Below are 22,626 nucleotides of genomic sequence, written 5' to 3'. Positions count from 1 at the left end.
GCAGGACTATTTCCTGCTTCACATTAACTAATACTTATTGTAGAGAGCTCTCAGTCAGTCAATAACTGTACAAAGTTCAAGTCATAAAATTCAGGCATTCTGCTTCAACTACACAAAATTCATTTTCTGTGTTTAAGTTGCTCTTTCTACTTCTGCTTCTAGTAATTATTACAGAAAACATCCAATGCAAGAATTGCAGGAGAGTAGACTCTCTCATGGAGCTGTCTTTAAAGGGTGTACAGAGCCCCAGATGAAGGCTTCTGTTAGGCTTTCTTGCAGTTACAGCAATGTCATGAACATATGGTCTTAGGTGGGTACTGATCTAAGTGGTACCTGGAAAACTCTCCTATTAAGCAAAACCTTACTTCCTCTCTCACGAAAGACTTTACTTCAGAGGGCTATTTTTCCCTAGAGCTGAGATAGAGTTGTTTGTCCTCTAACATCTTTGGAATGCCCTGGGCTAGATATTAAAGTGCAGATCCCTGGACCCCACCTAGACCAACTGAATTGCATTCTCTAGCGGGAGGGCTGCTTCAAGAATTTGTTTTTCTTTTTATTGTGGTAAAGTATACATAACAAAAAATTTACCATTTTAATTTTTTTTTCTTGAGATAGAGTCTTGCTCTGTCAGCCAGGCTAGAGTGGCAGTGGTGCGATCTCATCTCACTGCTATCTCTATCCACTAGGCTCAAGGGATCCTCCCACCTCAGCCTCCCTAGTAGCTGGGACTACAGGTGTGCACCACCACGCTCAGCTAATTTAAAATTTTTTTTTGTAGAGATGAGGTCTCACTATATTGTCCCAGCTGGTCTCAAACTCCTAAGCTCAAGTGATCCTGCCACCTCGGCCTCCCAGAGTTTTGGGATTGTGGGCGTGAGCCACCAGGCCACTCATACATACACTATTTGTTCTTTTGTGTCTGGCTTATTTCGCTTAACATAATGTTTTCAAGGCTCATCCAAACTGTAGCATGTGTCAAATTTTTCTTCCTTTGTAAGGCTGAATAATATTCCATTATGTGTATATACCACGTTGTGTTTATCCATTCATTCATCAATGGACATTCAGGTTATCTCCATATGTTGGCTATTGTGAATAATGCTGCTGCGAAAATGGGCGTACAAATATCTGTTAGCATCTTTTTCATTTATTTTGGGTATAAACCTAGAAGGCATTGTACATTTTTAACAAGCTTCTCTAGTAAGCTTCTTGCCCTAAATTTTGATAGCCACTAGTTTAGAGGCTTTGCTAGTTGTTTTGTCAAATCCTGTATAGATATTTGTTTAAATTTATTTTAGTTTAAAGGAGAATAAAACGAGTGGGATTTTGCACCATTTTTTTTTCTTTGGCTAGTCCTTTTTCCACATCCATGTTAAGGATCTAAAATCTTGGGTCTTGCCCACTACAAAATCTCCTTTGATGAATCTTTTCCTTTTCCAGGTTATTCTCAGCACCAGGGTCAGAGTATCCTCCCTAAAACACCTCTCTCATTTCTCAAATCTACCCCACCTGCTTTAAAATCCATTCGGCAGTTTTCACAGCCTAAACAGTAAAACCAAAACTTTTAGCATGACTTTCAGAGCTATTCACCATGAGGCTCCATTCATCTTCTCAGTCTCATCTTCCTAGAAATGCTACATTCTTGCCTAGGGTTCTCAAAGTATGGTCTGTTAGAAATGCACCCGGCCAGGCACAGTGGCTCATGCCTCTAATCCCAGCACTTTGGGAGGTTGAGGCGGGAGGATCACGAGGTCAGGAGTTTGAGACCAGCCTGGCCAACATAGAGAAACCCTGTCTCTACTAAAAATACAAAAAATTAGCTGGGTGTGGTGGTGGGTGTGGTGGTGGGTACAGCTACTCGGGAGGCTGAGGCAGAAGAATCGCTTGAACCCAGGAAGCAGAGGTTGCAGTGAGCCAAGATTGCACCATTGCACTCCAGCCTGGGCCACAGAGCCAGGCTCCGTCGCAAAAAAAAAAAAAAAAAAAAAAGCAAACGTATTTAATTAGAAACCTTGAGGGTGGGGGCAGCGAGGAGGACCAGCCAGTTGTTTTTAATAAGCCTTCAGGTGATTCTGGTAGCCAAACTACTTGTAATAGTCGTTCCCAAACACTTCTCTTACTGCCAGCTGAATTTCTTCTCATATTATCTCCTCCTGCCAGGGATTACTCTCCCTTTTTGCCCATTCAGATCCTGTGTGGCCTCCAAGCCCCAAGTCGTTTGCTACCTTATTCATACAGCCACTGCAGAATTTCCTGTTAGAAATCCCTTTCCCAGCTTTGGACACCGATGCATCCCCCTACCCTTTTTTTTTTTGAGACAAGGTTTCACTCTATCAGCCAGGCTGGGGTGCAGGGACACACTCACTGCAGCCTCAACTTCCTGGGCTTTAGCAATCCTCTCACCTCAGCCTCCCAAGTAGCTGGGACTACAGGCATGTGCCACCACACCCAGCTATTTTTTTTATTTTTGTAGAGACAGGCTCTTACTATGTTAGTCTCAAACTCCTGAGTTCAAGCGATTCTCCCACCTTAGCCTCCCAAAGTGCTGGGATTATAGACATAAGTTAGTGCGCCCAGCTGGTTGGGTCCTTTTCTATGAGCCATTTGGCCATTTATCCTGCCCTAACTCCTCTGTGTCTTGCACATAACTGGTAACGACTACATTTTATTGATCTGAGTAAATTTGATTTACCTCTACTGGATTTAAAAGGCAGCTGAGGAACTCAAACTATAGCCCTGGTCCCTTCAGACCTGCTGAAGCTCCATATTTTTAATATACTCCCAAGTTATCGATAAGGATAACAAGACACTTCCGACAGAAATGCAACCGTGATTTACCAGCCCTGAACCAAAGGTGGATAGTGTGAAACGGTGTGAAAGTCAATTAGGTAGCACCCAGATGAATGTTCATTTCAGGAAATGAGTGAGGCTCAACTGTAGCAACAGATGAGGAGTAGGGTGGAGAAGACAGATCCTACCTGCATCCACCAGAGGGAAAAGGAGAGAACTAAAACACAGGTGCGAGCCTTTTGTTCTTTGGCGCATTCCCTGTGGGTTTATGGAGATGTCTGGGAGCACTTCCCTTTCCTTTCAAGCTTTATGACACACATAATCTAAAATGATGGGGCGGCTTCCTTGTGATGACTCAAAAAGGAATAAGTAGTAAATTTCGTGTAGGAGGGTCAGCTAGGTTCAGTTAGACTTGCTACAAAGCCTGTGAGAAGAAACAGTGGGAAAACGAGATTTCATTTTTCCCCCAGATGCTGGAGTCTCCGTATCGCGTAAGGAATGCTATAATGTGTTCGTAATGGAAATATCTATCTTTATGTTCAAGTGTTGCCTAATTCACTAGCAAACAGGGAGGGAAATGCTTTTCTACACATAACTCGATAAAAGGATTCATTAGAAATACTGTTTTAGAATTAATGAAATGCTGAATGATTTTCCATCCTTCTTCTTCCTAATGGTTGGTTAATGAGGATGAAAAGCAATTATTTTTTATAACACATTTTCATGTAATCGGTGGCTAAGTGTACTCAGTAGAAAATAATGACTATACCAGTTTGCAGTGAGTTTCTTTGAATGGAAACAGTAGAATTGGGAAGACTGTGGAAAATTTTACCCTTTAGGCTACAAGCACAAATTTTCCTCCATCAATCATTACATGTAATTTCCAATATGTTCAGTATTGAAAGTGGGTATTATTATTCCTTTAAAAAGGCATAATTCTTTGAGATCTCTGCATTTGGGATGAGTTTATAGTGTTGCTGCAAATTTGAAGGCTGAAAACAGTGATAGGAAAAACATGTTTGTTTTTTAAAGTTGGCTATTTTTAGCTATGTATACTAAATGAAAAGACAATCATATTTAAAATTATGCTACAATGTTTTTCTTTGATGTATGAAAGAAAGCTGTTCACTAAATGAAATTCACAACTAGTCAGTGCAGGTGGCGGGCAGGGAACTTTTTAGTCTAAGAAAATGTTTCAAATCTTCTGGCCAAGATGCTCATGAGGAAGACAATCTCCCAGTGTTTACAGACTGTGATCACAACAGCCAATAATCATTTGGAACCTTCTAGGAAACTACTCTGGTTTATGTCCCTGAAGACTAATTTGTAGCTTCTAGAAAAAGGTGTCAAGTGTACGCTAGAATATTCAGACCACTTACTAGTTTCTGTTGATCTTTTTAATATAACTATTTTCATAATTACATTTATCTCGCTTTAAGGCTCTCCTTTCACCCTCGCCACCCACCCCCAATATTCTCTTGAAGTTCTTTCTGCTGTTGATGGAGAGTATTCTGCCTGGGGAGCTGTCTGATTCAAAGCCAAGTTTGGAGTTGTACAAAGGAGGGTCCATGGGTGTTTACTGCAGATGTAGGGGTCAAGGGAAAGCTTCTCCTCTGCCTTTTGAAGGTTTGCTGAAAATGAACTCAAAATAGGCAGATTAATGGGAGAAAAACCTGGACTGAGTAGTTTGGGTTTCATTTACTGAAAACAGCTTCCTGTCACGCATCAAAGAAAAAAAAAGTGTAGCATAATTTTAAATATAAATTTGTGGATGTACATGGACACAGAAGCCTTGCAAATGTGAGACTCAGAGAAGGGCCAGATTATTGAGGCTTAAATACCCTCTTCATATTGTCACCACCTTCGCAATATTGTGACAGAGAAGTCTGACATAGCCGACTCCATCTTGCTTCTAACCTCCAAGCTGTTCTTATTCATTCCTGGGCATAGATCAAGCTAACCTGGGGAGGGCTTTAGTTTTTAGTTTAACCTTAGAGCAAGGATGATAATAGCCCTTCCCAAAACTGCCCCCTCCTTGTTTGGGGACCGAAACCACCTTTATAAAACCAATGAAAGGCTACAAGACTAGGATTATGGGAATGGCCTGAACTCTGCTAAAATATGGGTGTAGTTAAAGGATAACCAGCCATTGTTGCCAGAGGTCACAAGATTTGTAACCTCCCCAACTGTTCCTGTAGATAGCATCACTATTTTAAAACCTAAAATTGGTGTTTGAGGTGTTTTTCAGACACTGCATTCTGATGGACCAGCTTTCGCCACCCATACTGGTAACCCATACCATGAAACTGGCTTATTTGGTCTTCTGATCCCACCCAGGAATTGACTCAGTGCAAGAAGACAGCTTCAGCCTCCTATGATTCCATCCCCAACCCAACCAATCATCATTTCTTACCCCCTAGACCCCTACCCACCAAACTATCCTTGAAAAACCCTAGCCTCTGAATTTTCAGGGAAGCCAATTTGGGTAATAAACTTCTGTCTTCCACATGGCTGACCCTGCATTAAACTCTTTCTCTGCAGCAATATTGCTTCTTCAGTAAATTGACTCTATCTGTCTGTGCAGCAGGCAAAAAGAACCCATTGGGTAATTACAATAGAAGAGAGAGAAAAGAGGGAAATGTGACAATTTTAAAAGGTAATAAATAACTTTTAGAAAGAATGAATGGACTCAAGAGGCAGATGTTATCTGGTAAATTATTCTCCTAATAAACTAAATGAGACTGGCAAATTATGGGAAGGTGGGGGCAGAACTGCACTGTGAACAAAGGGTGTCTTATTATATAGATTAAAGTCTCCCAGGTAATCTTTCAAACCTTCTCTCAGAAAAATAAATGAAAAGTCTGCCAGGGTGTGCGGACAACTGTTATTAATAGTTTCTTCTCTGGTGGCGAATTTTTCCTGGTTATTTGACAAGATTACTAGGGAGAGGGTCTCAAGACAATTGCATTTCTTTTGGAAAGAAATTTCCTTAGATTAAAAAAATTCCAGAGAGAGCCTCTCCCTGTGCTTGGGGTGGGGGAGGAAACAAGAAGATTAGAAAGTTTTTTGGTTCTAAGGCAGCTTCTAAGGCCTTCCAATTTCTTTTCCTTCAAAGTAGTCAGCATGCCAAAGCTTCAAACTTTGAGGTATGCTCTCTCTACCACAACATAGGTGATAACAGAACGGCACTGGCACTGGTTTCTTTTCCTTCTAGAAGGGAAAATGGATGACTCCAAGAACACTGGGATTGCTAGATTGTGCTTTGAAGATATCTGACCTTCTTACAAGGTCTCAATTTGTATTCATTCTTTCTATGCAGTTTTGCAAAAGAGAACATAAGTTTGTTAACTTTGGGAATTAATTCCAATAATGTTAACTTGAGTTGTTTTCTTTTTCCTATTTAAGAAATAATTTGAATTTCTTTCTTCCTCCAAATCTTTTTTTACACATCATTCTTATCTGCTTTTCCCTTGAGACATGGCTATCTCTGATGACAAATAGTCCTGTAATAAATCCTGGGTTGGTCATCAAATAGGAGGATTTGGAGAGACTCTTACCAGGCCAGGTGTCAACTTGCTGCATTCCAGCAGCCTGAGAATCATAATTCCAGTTGGTGAAGTTAAAACTTGACAGTGACATTGTGAAATCTTGTTTTACTAATGACTGTATTGGTGATTCATTTGGTTCCTTGCATTCATGTGCCATGCTTTGCAAATGCAAATGTACTTTTCATAACAATATGCTTACTTCTTTAATATTAATAAGAAGGCACCTGGTCCCTTTCCCTGTCTCTACCTTTCAATTACCATACAATCCTTCTAACTTAGACTACATTTTTTTTTTTTGAGATGGAGTCTTGCTCTGTTGCCCAGGCTGGAGTACAGTGGCACAATCTCTGCTCATGGCAACCTCCATCTCCCGGGTTCAAGAGATTCTCCTGCCTCTGCCTCCCGAGTAGCTGGGACTACAGGCACACACCACCACAACCAGCTAATAATTGTATTTTTAGTAGAGACGATGTTTCACCATGTTGGCCAGTCTGGTCTTGAACCCCTGACCAGTCTGGTCTTGAACTCCTGACCTCAGGTGATCCACCCACCTTGGTCTCACAAAGTGCTGGGATTATAAGCATAAACCACTGTGCCTAGCCTTCAGACCATTTTTGTTTTTCCCTGTGTACTGCCCCCACCATCATGTCCCATATATTCCCTCTTACATACACTCATCAAATTAATCTTCCTAAATTGAAGCTCTGTCATATTTTCCTTGCTTAGAAACCTTCAGCTACTCTCTCTTGCCTGATACACTTGCACTGGTATCTGCGTAATTGAGCTTTAACCAGTTTTTCCGATCTTATCCCCAGCACACTCCCCCAAAACTTTCACTACCTTCAGCCAAAGGAAACACACTAGAGTTTTCCACATCCTCATTTTTGCTCATACTGCCTAAAACAGGGGTCAGCAAACTATGTCTGGTGGGATTTGATTTGCAGACTGTTTTTGTACAACCCATAGGCTATGAATGGTTTTTACCTGTTTAAAAGACGAAGAAAGTGGAAGGGGTAGAAGAGGAGCAAAATAAGAATATGCGACAGAGACAGAATGTGAGCGCCATAGACCTTAAAATATTATCTGGCTCTTTACAGAAAAAGTTTGCCAATACTTGGCCTAGAAAACACCCTTCCCTCTCCTAGTGCTGCCATTAAAATTGCATTTACTATTGTAGGCCTATGCTAAGCACAGCCTCACACCATCCTCCTTCTACTCAGCTGCCTAAATGTCTCCTTTCTTCAAACCCCTTGGGGCCTTTTTGGGCTCTTTTAGACCTCTTACCTTTTTCTGTTGTGCTATAATTATATGTGTAAGTTTTTATTAAGTGAAAGCTCTCTGAGGATAAAGACTGTTTCTCATATTTAAAAAAATATCTTCCAGTATTCCAGCATCTAGTAAAGTGAGTTATAGACCAAATAAACTTGGTAAATATTTGTAATTGAATTCAATTAGGGTCAAATATAAGCCATTTCCTGGGTTCCTAAAAATGAGTATGAGTTTTCTTTTTCCCTGGACCTCAGTTTGTGTTACTCCAAAGATCACCATTCACTGAACCAAGGAGACCCAGGATACAACATAAAGGTGAGCCTGGAATTGAATGAAACCACAGGTACTGCTTGAGATCTGGCCAAATGAAGAACAAATGCAAGTTGTCAATATAAATTATAGCAACTCCTAGAAATGTCACTACTTACTCCAAAATGCTGTTGTGTTTCTGAGTTTACTACTGTAGAGACAGAAAGGTGTGATACCTTCCTCACCCGTCATAAGGGTCAAGGCCAACACTCCTATAAGAAAAGAGAGGTTAACAAGAGAAAAGCATAACAAACGTATTTAATTAATGTTTTACATGACATGGGAACCTTCCAAAATGAAGACCCAAAGACCCAGGGAAAACTGTTTTTATACATAGGTTTGATGAAGGATGGACAGCCTTGTAGAAATGTGGTTGGAGAGAAGGGTGTGATCTAATGGTAACAGACTGAGAGGGGAAACCCAGCAAGGCCTGTCCAGATTCATCTTGGCCTCTCTGTGTAGCATTCCTTCCTCCTGGGTATGGGGCAGAAGCCCTCTGGAATGAGGGTCTTCAAGAGAGAAAGGAGGGTCTGGGTGCTGTAGCTCATGCCTGTAATCCCAGCACTTTGGGAGGCCCAGACGGGCTGATCACTTGAGGTCAGGAGTTTAAGACCAGCCAGGAAAACCCTGTGTCTACTAAAAATACCAAAACTAGCCAGGCATGGTGGCATGTGCCTGTAATCCCAGCTACTCAGGATGCTGAGGCAGGAGAATTGCTTGAGCCCAGAAGGCGGAGGTTGCAGTGAGCTGAGACAGCGCCACTGTACTCCAGCCTGAGTGACAGAGAAAGACTCTGTCTCAAAAAAATAAATAAATAAATAAATAAAATAATGAAAAAGAGAGAGAGAGAGAGAGAGAAAGGAGAAGGGAGATAGTGACCTTTCTAAGCTTTATGACTTGCTTTGGGGGAGGAGAATTCTAGTTTCTACATCCTGCAATGGGGAAGAGGAATCTGGTTCCTATGTCTTGCTTCCAGGAAGAAAGAGGGGTGGAAAACAGGAGGATGACAGAAGGTCAAAGATACATTGTTTCTGAGGTCCTTCCAGTATCCTTCAGTTCAAAGTACTCAGCATGCCAAGGTGCCACACTTTGGGGGTATCATGCTGTGAGCCCTGACACTGTTTAATAACAAGGTAAAGGATTTGCTACACTTGATGTAAGTGATTGATTTAGATAACTCCTTGAATTTTATGTTGGAATTTGGAAGTTTAAGTCATGGATTTATAAGCATCAAAAGTTTACCAAACCAGGTACTCCGTGAAGTACACTCTATTAGACAGTAAACTATAAAAACATTTGGTATGAGTTATGGCATAATTTGATAATATACAAAGCCAGAATATACAAGTGGGAATCTGAGGTTACGTGACTGACAAGTTGTTAAAGAGATATGAATGGGGCTGACCTTCCAAGCCAGCATAAGTTTGGTCATTCATTGGATTCAGTGCATGTCAGTCATTTCTGCTCAATCAATAAGTATAGGAAGTATCCTTCAGATAGAAAACAAACATAGTGAGTGGTCCAAAGAGGGACATGGACTTTGAAATAAGAAAAAAGGAGCTGACATGTTTCAGACAGATTTCAGGGAAGGCAACACGGTAATTAACATGAAGATCTAATCTCATGTTAGTGACAAATCCATCAAGGACACTACATACACACAACCAAGATGTGAGATCCAAAGATAATATGTTAGGAAAACATGTCATTTAGGCAGAAGGGGAGCTTATATTATAGTTGAGGAGGAAGAAAATTGTTGAAGCCAGAAATATAGTGCCCAATTTCAGGTGTAAGGAGTGAAACAAGGCCGTCATCAGATAATAGCATCAGAAGTTAGAAGGTTGGCAAGATCTTGATAGTTAGAGGGTGAGGTAGGACAAGATAAGTGGATACGGATGAGGGCTCTGCTGGTATGAAGGTGTCAAACATATGGTGTCACCTCCACGGGAAAGAATTTGCAGACAAAAATCATTACTGCTATGGTTTTAATGTCCCCACTAAAACTCAAGTTGAAATTTAATTGGCATTATAACAGTATTGAGAGGTGAGACCTTTGAGAGGTGATTAGGTCATGAGGGTTCTGCCCTCTTGAAAGGATTAATACTATTATTGCAGGAGTGGGTTACATATCATAGAAATGGGCTCCTGATAAAAGGATAAGTGTAGCCCCCCCTCACACTCCCTGTCTTCCGTGTGCTCGCTTGTTCTTGCACCATGTTATGAGGCAGCAAGAAAGCCCACACTGGATGGAGACCATTCATCTTGGACTTCCTATCCTCCAGAACTGGGAGTCTAATAAACTTCTTTTCTTTATAAATTACCCAGTCTGTGGTATTCAATTATAGTAGCAGACTGTTTTCAGACTAATACAATTAAAAAATCGGGATCTTCTAGTGAAATTGCATCCAGACACTAGACTAGGCCTCTAGAACTTCAGACACAAATAATATTTTCCAAGGTAACCACAATATCATTGTCATGCCTAAAAAGATGAACAATTATTACTTAATATTATCTAATACCCAGTCTATATTCTTTCTCCATTGTCTTTAATAAAAAGCAAATTCTTCACATATTTCTTATGGTGACATATTTCAGAGACTGTAATGGAGCCTAATGTTTATTGATTTTATGTTCCATCTCTGAGGGCTGCAAATAAATATTTTCAGAATCCCATGGTGACAGAAGCAGTAACATGATGTCATGTCTGAGATTCTGGCAAGAGCAGTAGCTGGACTGAAGTAATGTTTAATGGAAATGCAAGGGAGAAACAGGGCCAAAACTACACCAGGGTGAGTAGTCAACTATCTACAGAGGGCTGCCTTTAGGGTAAAAAAGATCCTCCTCCTCTAAACTTCCTCCTACAACTCCTCCACCTATCCCATCTGTTAAACCCTCCTTATTACCCGGCTTGAGCAAGGACAATCACTTTGAGCAGCAGAAAGTCCAAATTTGGCTACTCTGCCTGGCACTTGGCAATGTGGTTTCTTTTCTCACCCTGCGATCTGCCCTCCTGCCTTCCTGTTCTAAAGACAAGTTCATGTTCTAAGCATGATCCATTTGCTTCTGGGCTCACCCTTTACTCCTCTACTCTGACATTCTGACTCCTCATTTTTCCTCACACAGTTCCACTTCCTCTGGCTTAATTCCAGATACATCTAATTTTGAGATCTCCACCTCTTTCTTCATTGTGTATACCTCCTGCTCCTTAATAAGTGTCCCTGTGGTTCCCACACTCCTACAGTTAAAAGACCTTAGTCTATGCTTCCAACTACCTCAATGCCTCTTGAGGCCCTTGTCATAGCCAGTCATGCACAGTGGGTCTTGCTCCACTGAGATTCTTTAGAGATTTGCATGCTCCCAAGATAAATCTCCAGGTATTGCTCCACCCCCTCTACAACTATGACCTTCATCACTCCATGTGTGTTATGACATTTATGAGCATTGCTCAGCCCATGGAATTATCAAGGACTATAAACAAGGCTCTATCCACAAAGATAAAATAGGAATCAAACCACCAAAAAGGCATACAGAGGACATAAGTGGACTTGACTTTGGGGTACATTTTTTTGTTTCCAGAATAAAGAAGTACATTCAGTGTGAACAATGTAAAAACTCCACAAAGTCAGAGAGACCCAGAATTACAGGCTCACTACCTTCATACCATTTCAGCTGTGGGAGGGGCCCTATCAGCTCTCCAGGGCCCACTTCATCACTATAGGAGAAAATTCTTATTGGGCCACATTTACACACTCCTGTGTTCTGTTTCTTACTATGTCATTGGGCTTACTTGAGGTTTCAATGCAATAGGCTTGATCAGAGCCTACCATATAGCTTCTATGATCACATCTATTTTACAGACAAGGCAAAAATAATTTAAGAAAATTGCATGAAGGACATAGCAACTATACAGCTAGAGAGGTCATTTGAACACAGATAGCCTAATTCCACAGTCCATCCTCATGATATTCCTTAAAATGGCTCTTTTGTTACTGAATGGTATAGCAGATTAGCTTATTGGTACCTATTAATCAGAAATAGAGATTTGATTAGCTGCCTTGAAAAATGAAAGAACAAGTACATTTTGGTAGAAAGAATCTGTAAGAGGAGCGTTGCCATGGAATGCCTTCAGTGATAGGGGAGAAAGGGATCTGTATGCCAAATTAAAGTATGTAAAGGAAGCTACTGAGTAGCAACTTCACAAATTTGCCTAGAGCCACATCCAGGATTGAAAAGGAAGGGCAGCCAAGATAGTGGGTGGGAAATGATTCATCTAACAGGTAAGCACACAACTTATAACTCACTTTCAAGATTCACTATAGAACTATAACATATAACTTTATTGGCAGTTCTAATAACCCTTCTATGGTAGCCAGACTCCAAGAAAACCAAAGGTCCCCACCTCCTGGTATTCGTGCCCCTTGTGTAGTCAGTCCACTCCCACATTGAACAGGGCTTACTTGCATAACCAAAAGAATGTTGCAAAATGACAGAGCATGACTTCCAAGACTAGGTCATAAAACACATTATGTCTTCTAACTTGCTCTTGTGGATCACTTGCTCTAGAGGAAGCTTGCTACATGTGGTGAGGATGCTCATGAATGAAGCTTCCTGCCAATTACCAGAAGACACTGAGGCCTCCTGCCTGGAGCCACATGAGTGTGCCATCTTGAAGCTGATCCTAGAGCCCCAGTCAAGCCTTCAGATGACCACAGCCCAACACCTTGACTACAATGTCATGATGTATCTTGAGCTAGAACCACCCAGCTAAGCCACTCCTGAATTCCTGACCCACACAAACTATGAGATAGTAAATGTTTGTGTTTTAAGCTGCTAAATATGGGGTATTTTTTTTATGTAGCAATAAAAACTAACTTCTTTGTTTCTGCGTTCATTCATTTGATCCAACAAATGAATATGGAGCTCTTTTGGCTCAGTTGCAAAGCAAGGTACACAGTACTAATATGCAAGGATAGAAAGAAACAGCTGTATCCCAGACTTAACGGGCACATGCAGGCAACTCACAGCCTTAGTTGAGGTAGGGCCCCTATTTCCAAAGAAGCTACATAAAAGACACCACTACCAGATAAATGAGGAATACCCTATTTTTAAAATATTTTAGGAGCAGAGATTGTACTAATTATCAGGGAATTGTTTTCATACCTCATTCCTTCATTTAGGAAGCTTATTTTACCCCTTAGGCAAAATTCTTGCTATTATTTGAGTCTCTTTATTCCTATCACTTCTTTGGTGAAGACAGGAAACATACTGTATAAGAAATCCATCACTGACTTCAAATTACCCATCTCAGTGTCTAAGTAGTTAATTTTTAAAGGGCACAGATCCCACTGTGCTAAGTACAATAGAAATAAATAATGTATATCTATGTGTTTCTCATGCACTTGTCCTTACCCATATTGTATGGATGAAAGATTTAATCAATCTTATTTTGGACTTAGAGACCAAGCCAGTGATGCACTGTTATTAATTTTTGGAACAAATATACTTCCTTCAGTGCATAATTCTTTTTAATATTCAAACCCACAGGAGAAAACTCCTAAGGCATCAGCCTGAATTTCATAGCATTTGTTTACTCACATATCCCCTTGGTGCATTTCTGATATATGACTTTCCTTCTTCAGTAGCAGGCATTTTAAATTAAACATGATTTTGCATGATACTTTTCTAGACTATATATAGACTTGCATAGGCTTTGTATTCTTGAATAAATTATTATTACACTCATGGTAAATCTCTCAAACCACTATATTGGAGAGTCTGGGGGAAAATATTGTGTTCTTTTTTAAGTTAGCTGTAAGTTTTCATAAGAGTGGAAAATACTTCATTGTACAAACCACTAACTAAATTTGAATTGTAATTCTTTTCAAACACGTTCTTCCAGACTCAGTTTTTAAAGTATGTTTACTAAAACCCAGGTATGTCAATTGTTTATTAAAAGACCTTTTGATTACAAGTTGTACAAATTAGACTTCCTAAATATGGTATTTTCCAAATGAAATATCTTAGCCTTTTTATCACAGAATCAAAAATGAATCATTTTTCTTTGCAGATTCACTTCAATTACCTCAAAATTATATTTGGCCATTGGATTTATTTCTGAGTGGTCAGACATTCAAAAAATAATTTTAGAGAATGGGTGCCCAGTGAGTGTCAGAGAAGAGAAACAAATCTTTGGCACGTAACTTTAGTTCTTGTGGCAGAGAATACAATTGTCCAATATGAATGTGCTTCTAAAAATAACTGTGGGTAAAACTGCGGCTCTGTAGTAAATTAAAATATCTCCTATAAAGATGATTGAACTTTATACATATATTTAGCTTTTGGGATGAGACAAAAACCGGAGTCTGTTGGATAAGACTATTAACCAAACTCAGTCCTGTTTTAGTTGAAGGCAAGTTATCAAAGAGATAGTCTGAAGAAATCATGTGAGTTCACATTTATTTTTAATTTTCAATTTCTATACACAGTAAGGTCTTCTTTTTAAGAGCAAAAAAAGCACATTTCATAAATGAATCAATTCATGGAACAGCTCTGTGAGACAGGTCATGTTGACAGAAAGATGGGTTGAGGAGGGGTGGAGTGTGGAGACTGTCTCTCTGCCCTTAAAATTCAGTGTGTGTTAATTTTGGAGAGAAATTATTTATGTTACCACTGCAAATGTTTAACTTATAAAAGCCACACTGTGGAAGCGGGAATGGCTGATGGGTTAGGCTCATCCAGCAAAAATATCTGGTTCTCAAGTTTATAGCAAGCTTTTGTTTTGATAAAAGAACAAAAACACATCTTTTTAGTTTTTTTTAAAAAAATGCCAGATGGAGAGTTTTGCTTTGTTTTGTTTTTTTTAAAGAGGAGTCTATTAAATTGACATTTAAACTCAGAGTTCAGGAAAAAAGATCCACTCTAGAAATGAAGTTTGGTTAATTTCTTTCTTAGGGAATAATTAAGGCCAATACTCTATCTGCCCAATACAGTAGTTACTAGCCACATGTGCTATTTAAATTTAAATTATTTAAAATTAACTAAATTGAAATTATTTAAAATTAAGTAAAATTTAATTTTCAGTTTCTCAGTTACATGTGCCACATTTCAAGTGTTCAACACATGTGGCTAGTGGCTACCATATTAAACAGCACAGATAAAGAACATAGGCAGCTGTAGTCTAATAGCTCACCCCCGAGCTTTTGTATAAATAGCCCACATTTAGAAATACTCCAGGAGGCAGAAAAAGCTGGCAGAATAGAAGCCTATGCCCTTTGTCTCTTCTGCAGGAACACCACATTTTAACAACTATCTGACACAGAAAAGCACTGTCACAAGAGCCAAAAATCAGGTGAGAGATCATAGTACCTGGTTTTAATTTCATATCACTAAGAGAGGCATTAAAGAGAGTTGGAGAGACAGTCTTGAATCACCAACACCATTCCTCCCCCATCCCCGGGCAGCAGCTGTGCAGGGTGGAGAGTCTGTGCACTTGGAGGAGGGACAGTGCAGCGACTGGAGGACTTTACATTGAACTCACTGCTGCCCTGTCATAGAGGAAAACAAAGCCATGCTGGGTTCAGCCAGCACCTGTTCAAGGATGGGACATTTGGACCAGACCTAGCCAGAGGGGAATTGCCCATCTGGTGGTCAGAGCTTGAGTTTCTTGGCAAGCCTTGCCACCGCAGGCCAAAGTGCTCTTGGGTCTTAGGTAAACTTGAAAGACAGTCTAGGACATGAGGCCTGCAATTCCTAAGCAACTCCTAGTGTTGAGCTGGGCTCAGAGAAGAGGACTAGGGTGACCTGGTACCTCATCAGCTGGAACAGCTAAAAGAGTGCTTGTGCCACTCTTTCTTCAACCCTAAGCAGTGCAGCTCACAGCAATGAAAGTGACTCCTTCCTTTTGCTTAAGGGGAGGAAATAAAAGAGTAAACAGGACTTCGTCTTGTATCTTGGATACCAGCTCAGCTACAGTAAGATAGAGCACTGGGCAGAGTTGTGAGGTACCCCCCCATTCCAGACCCTAGATCACGGACATTTATAGACACACTCTGGGAACCCACTGGAAAAATGGGAACACCTTGCCTTGAAGGGAAGGACTCAGTCCTGGAAAGATGCATCACCTGCTGACTAAAGAGCCCTTGGGTCCTGAATAACCAGCAGCAACACCCAAGTAGTACACTGTGGGCCTTGGGCTTTGAGAATGTGCTGAGTTCAGGTGTGACCTGGCACATTTCCAGGTGTGATAGCTACAGTGAAAAACTCCTTTAGACTCCTTCCATTTGAGAAAAGCAGAGGGAAAGTAAAGGGGACTTTGTCTTGTACCTTGGGTACCAGCACATCCACAGTGGGGTAGAGCAACAAGCAGGCTCTTGCAGTCCTCGAGTCCAGGCCTAGGCTCTTGGATAGCATTTTAGGGCCTGCCCAGGGCATGAGGGTAGCCTACTACCCTGAAGGGTGAGTCTTGGTCCTTGTAGCATTCACTACAAACTGACTGAAAAGCCCTTGGGCTTTAGGTGAACATCTGCAGTGGTGTGGCAGAATACACCCCCCCCACTTCTGGGCCTGTGGTGGCAGTGGCCACAGGGAGATGCTCCTCTGCCTGTGGAAAGGGGAAGGAAGAGCAAGAAGGATTTTCTCTTCTGGTTTGAGTGCCAGCTTAGCTGCAGTAAAAAAGAACATCAGGCAAAATCCTAAGGATTTTTACTCCAATCTCTGGCTCTCAGACAACATCTCTAGACCTGCCCAGGGCCTTGAGGAACCTGTTGCCTTTAAGGGAAGGGCACAAACCTGGCTGGCTTTACCACCTGCTGATTACAGAGCCCTGGGGCCTTGAGTGAACATAGGTGGTAGCCAGGCAGTGGTTACAGTGGGCCTTCGGTAAGACTCAGTGCTGTGCTGGCTTCAGGTCTGACAAAGTACAGTCCCAGCAGTGGTGGCAACAGGGATACTTATATCACCACACCTGCAGTTTCAAGTGGCTCAGCACAGACAGAGAGAAAGAGAGAGACTCCATTTGTTTGGGAAAGAGTCAGGGAAGAAAACAAAAGTCTCTGCATGGTAATCCAGATTATTCTTCTGAATTTTATCCAAGGTCACCAATGTGGTACTTCTGTGAGTCTGCAGGAACCATAGTGTTACTGGGGTTGGGGACCAAGTTGCTTTGAGTACCTGGAAAGCCTTGCCAAGAAGACAGACACAAACAAGCCCAGACTGTGAAGACTACAATAAATACCTAACTGACACTTACAAACATCCACAAGCATCAAGACCATCCAGGAAAATAGGACCTCACCAAACAAACTAAATAAGGCACCAGGGACCAATTCTGGAGAACCGAAGATATAGGGCCTTCCAGAGAGTTCAAAATTTCTATTTTGGAGAAACGCTATGAAATTCAAGATGACACAGAGAAGGAATTCAGAATTCTATCAGATAAATTTAACAAAGAGATTAAAATAATTAAAAAGAATCAAGCAGAAATTCCAGAGCTGAAAAATGCAATTGACATACTGAAGAATGCATCAGGTCTCTTAATAACAGAATTGATCAAGAAGAAGAAAGAATTAGTGAGTTGAAGGCAGACCATTTGAAAGTACACAGTCAGAGGAGACAAAAGAAAAAAAGAATAAAAAAGAATGAAGCATGCCTACAAGGTCTAGAAAACAGCCTCAAAAGGACAAATCTAAGAGTTATTGGGCTTAAAGAGGAGGTAGAGAAAGAGGAAGGGATAGAAAGTTTATTCAAAGGAATGATATCAAAGAATTTCCCAAACCTAGAGAAAGATATCAACATTCAAGTGCAAGAAGGTTATAAAACACCATTTGACCCAAAGAAGACTACCTCAAGGCATTTAAGAATCAAACTCCCAAAGTCAAGGATAAAGAAAGGATCCTAAAAGCAGCAAGATAAAAGAATCAACATACAGTGGAGCTCCAATACATCTGGCATCAGACTTTTCAGTGAAAACTTTATAGGCCAGGAAAGAGTGGCATAATATACTTAAAGCACTAAAGAAAAAAACCTTTTATCCTAGAATAGTATATCTGGTGAAAATATCCTTCAAACATGAAGGAGAAATGAAGACCTTGCCAGACAAACAGAACCTGAAGGATTTCATCAAAACCAGAACTATCCTATAAGAAATGGTAAAGGGAGGTCTTCAATGTGAAAAAAAAAAAAAAAATGTCAATGAGCAATAGGAAATCATCTGGGCAAGGCACAGTGGCTCATACCTGTAATCCCAACACTTTGGGAGGCCAAGGTGGGTGGATTGCTTGAGAACAGGAGTTTGAGACCAGCCTAGGCCGCATGACAAAACCTGATCTCTTCAAGAAATACAAAAATTAGCTGGGTGTGGTGGTGTGTGCCTGTGGTCCCAGCTACTCAAGAGGATGAGGTGGGAAGATCACTTAAGCCCAGCAGGTCAAGGCTGCAGTGAACTGTAATCACACCACTGCACTCAAGCCTGGGTGACAGAGTAAGACCCTGTCTCAAAACAAGCAAACAAACAAACAAACAAACAAAATCTGAAGGTACAAAACATACCAGTAATATTAAACTTAAAGAAAAATAGAGGCCAAGCGTGGTGGCTCATGCCTGTAATCCCAGCACTTTGGCAGGTCAAGGCAGGCAGATCACAAGGTCAGGAGATCGAGACCATCCTGACTAACACAGTGAAACCCTGTCTCTACTAAAAATACAAAAAATTAGCTGGGCGTGGTGGCACGTGCCTGTACTCCCAGCTACTCAAGAGACTGAGGGAGGAGAATTGCTTAACCCAGGAGGCGGAGGTTGCAGTGAGCTGAGATCATGCCACTGCACTCCAGCCTCAGGGACAGAGCAAGACTCTGTCTCAAAAAAAAATAAAAAAAGAAAGAAAAAAAGAAAAATATAGAATATTATAACACTGTAATTGTGTATAAACTACTCCTAAGTAGAAAGACTAAATGATGAACCAGTAAAAAATAATAACTACAACAACTTTTCAAGATGTAATAAGACCTAAAGAGAAACAGCAAACAACTAAAAGGTAGGGGGATGAAGTTAAAGTACTGAGTTTCTGTTTTGTTTTGTTTTGGTTTTTGCTTATTTGTTTATACAATAAATGTTAAGCTGCCATCAGTTTAAAATAATGGGTTATAAGATAGTATTTGCAAGTCTCACGGTAACCTCAAACTGAAAACCATACAATGGATACACACACACAAAAAAAGCAAGAAGTTAAATCCTATCACAGAGAACATCACCTTCACAAGAAGGAAGGGAAGAAGGAAGAAAAGACCACAAAACAATCAGAAAACAAATAACAAAATGACAGAAGTAGGTCCCTACTTATCAATAATAACATTGAATGTAAATGGACTAAACTCTCCAACTAAAAGGCACAGAGTGGCTGAATGAATGAGAAAAAGACCCTATGATCTGTTGCCTACAAGAAACACACTTCACCTATAAAGATACACATAGACTGAAAATAAAGGGATGAAAAAAATATTCCATGTCAATAGAAACCAAAAAAAAGAGGCAGGAGTAGCTATACTTACATCAGATAAAATAGATTTCAAAACCAAAACAGTAAGAAGAGACAAAGAAGGCCATTATATAATGATAAAGGGGTCAACCCAGCAAGAGGATACAACAATTGTAAATATGCATGCACTCAGCACTGGAGTTCCCAGATATATAAAGCAAATATTATTAGAGCTAAAGAAATAGACCTCAATACAATAATAGTTGGAGACATTAACACCCCACTTTCAGCATTAGACAGCTCTTTCAGACAGAAAAAATCAACAAAGAAACATCAGACTTAATATGCACTATAGAACAAATAGACCTAATAGATATTTACAGAATATTTCAGCCAATAGTTACAGAATACACATTTCTTCTCCTCAGCACATGGATTATTCTCAAGAATAGACCATATATTAGGTCACAAAACAAGTCTTAAAACATTCAAAAAATTGAAATAATGTCAAGCCTCTTCTCTGGCCACAATGGAATGAAACTAGAAATCAACAACAAGAGGAATTTTGTAAACTATATAAACACATGGAAATTAAATAATATGCTCCTGAATGACCAGTGGGTCAACGAAGAAATTAAGAAGGAAATGGAAAAATTTATTGAAACAAATAATAATGGAAACACAACATACTAAAGCCTATAGGATACACCAAAAGTAGTGCTAAGAGAAAGATTTATAGCTCTAAGCACCTACATCAAAAAAGAAGAAATTTAAATAAACAACCTAATGATGCATATTAAAGAACTAGAAAAGCAAGAGCAAACAAAACCAAAAATTAGGTGAAAAAAATAATAAAGATCAGAGTAGAAATAAATGAATTTGAAATGAAGAAACAATATAAAAGATCAATGAAACAAAAAGCTGTTTTTTTGAAAAGATAAACAAAATTGACAAATCTTTAGCCAGATAACAAAGAAAAAACAAAAACAGAGAAGACTCAAATAAATAAAATCAGAGATGAAAAGGGAGACATTACAACTGATACTGTAGAAATTTAAAGTATCATTAGTGGCTACTATGAGCAACTATATGCCAATAAATTGGAAAATCTAGAGGAAATGGATAAATTCCTAGACGCATACAACCTACTGAGATTGAACCATGAAGAAATCCAAAACCCAAATAGACCAATAACAAGTAACAAGATCGAAGCCATAATTAAAAGTCTTCCAGTAAAGAAAAGCCTCAAGACCTGATGGCTTCACTACTGAATTCTACCAAACATTTAATGAAGAACTAATATCAATCCTACTCAAACTATTCTGAAAAATAGAGGAGAGAATACTTCCAAACTCATTCTATAAAGATGGTATTACCCTGATACCATATCAAGAAAAGAAAACTACAGGCCAATATATTCGATGAATATTGATGCAGAAATCTTCAACAAAATACTAGCAAACCAAATTCAACAATACATTGAAAACAGCATTCATCATGACCAAGTGGGATTTATCCCAGGGATAAAATATGGTTCAACATGCAAATCAATCAGTGTGATACATCATATCAACAGAATGAAGTACAAATCAGTATAATCATTTCAATTCATGCTGAAAAAGCATTTGATAAAATTCAACACCCCTTCATGATAAAGCGCCTCAAAAATCTGAGTATAGATGGAACATGCCTCAACATAATAGAAACCATATACAACAGACCCACAACTAGTATCATATTGAATGAGGAAAAACTGAAAGCTTCTCTTCTAAAATAAGGAATACAGCAAGGTTGCCCACTTTTACCACTGTTATTCAACATAGTACTGGAAATCCTAGCTAGAGCAATTAGACAAGAAAAAGAAATAAAGAGCATCTAAGTATAAAAATTAGCCTGGTGTGGTGGCACGCACCTGTAATCCCAGCTACTCAGGAGGCTGAGGCAGGAGAATCGCTTGAACCTGGGAGGTGGAGGTTGCAGTGAGTCGAGATTACCTGGGTGACAGAGCGAGACTCCGTCTTAAAAAAAAAAAAAAAAAAAGCATTCGAATTGGAAAGGAAGAAGTCAAATTATCCTTGTTCACAGATGATATAATCTCATATTCAGAAAAACCTAAAGACTCTACCAAAAAACTCTTAGAACTGATAATCAAGTTTAATAAAGTTGAAGAATACAAAATCAACATATGAAAATCCGTAGCATTTCTATATGCCAATAGTGAACAATCTGAAAAAGAAATCAAGATGGTAATCCCATTTACAATAGCTACAAATAAAATACAATACCTAGGAATTAACCAAAGAAGTGAAAGTTCTCTACAATGAAAACTATAAAACTCTGATAAAAGAAATTGAAGAGGACCTTGAAAAGATATTCCATGTCCATGGATTAGAAGAACGAATATTGTTAAAATGTTCATACTACCCAAAGCAATCTACAGATTCAATGCAATCCCTAGCAAAATACCAATGACATTCTTCAAAGAAATAGAAAAAAAAATCCTAAAATTTATATGGAACCACAAAAGACCTGGAATAGCCAAAGTTACCCAAAGCACAAAGAACAAACTGGAGGAATCATATTACCTGACTTCAAATTATACTACAGAGCTATATAGTAAACAAAACAGCATGGTATTGGCATAAAACAGACACATGGACCAATGGAACAAAATATATAATCTGGAAAAAAAGTCCACACCCCCATGGTGAACTTATTTTCAACAAAGTTGCCAAGAACATACATTGGGGAAAGGACAGTCTCTTCAATAAATGGTGCTGGGAAAACTGGATATCTATATGAAAAAGAATGAAAACACTAGGCCCCTATCTCTCAAAATATACAAAAATCAAATCAAAATGGATTAATAACTGTATTAGGGTTCTCTAGAGAGACAGAATAGGATACATGCATATATGAAAGGGAGTTTATTAAGGAGAATTGACTCACACGATCACAAGGTAAAGTCTCACAATAGGCTGTCTGTGAGTTGAGGAGCAAGGAAGCCAGTGGTGGATCAGTCTGAGTCCCAAAACCTCACAAGTAGGAAAGCTGACAGTCCAGCCTTCAGTCTGTGGCCAAAGGCCGAAAGCCCCTAGCAAATCATTGGTGTAAGTCTAAGAGTCCAAAAGCTGAAGAACTTGGAGTCTGATGTTTGAGGGCAGGAAGCACCCAGCCTGAGAGAAATGTGAAGGCCGGAAAACTCAGCAAGCCTGCTCTTCCATCTTCTCCTGCCTG

Source organism: Pongo pygmaeus, chromosome 11 (assembly GCF_028885625.2).
Source record: "Pongo pygmaeus isolate AG05252 chromosome 11, NHGRI_mPonPyg2-v2.0_pri, whole genome shotgun sequence".
NCBI classification, from domain to species: Eukaryota; Metazoa; Chordata; class Mammalia; order Primates; family Hominidae; genus Pongo; species Pongo pygmaeus.
Note: the sequence above shows the minus strand (reverse complement) of the source record.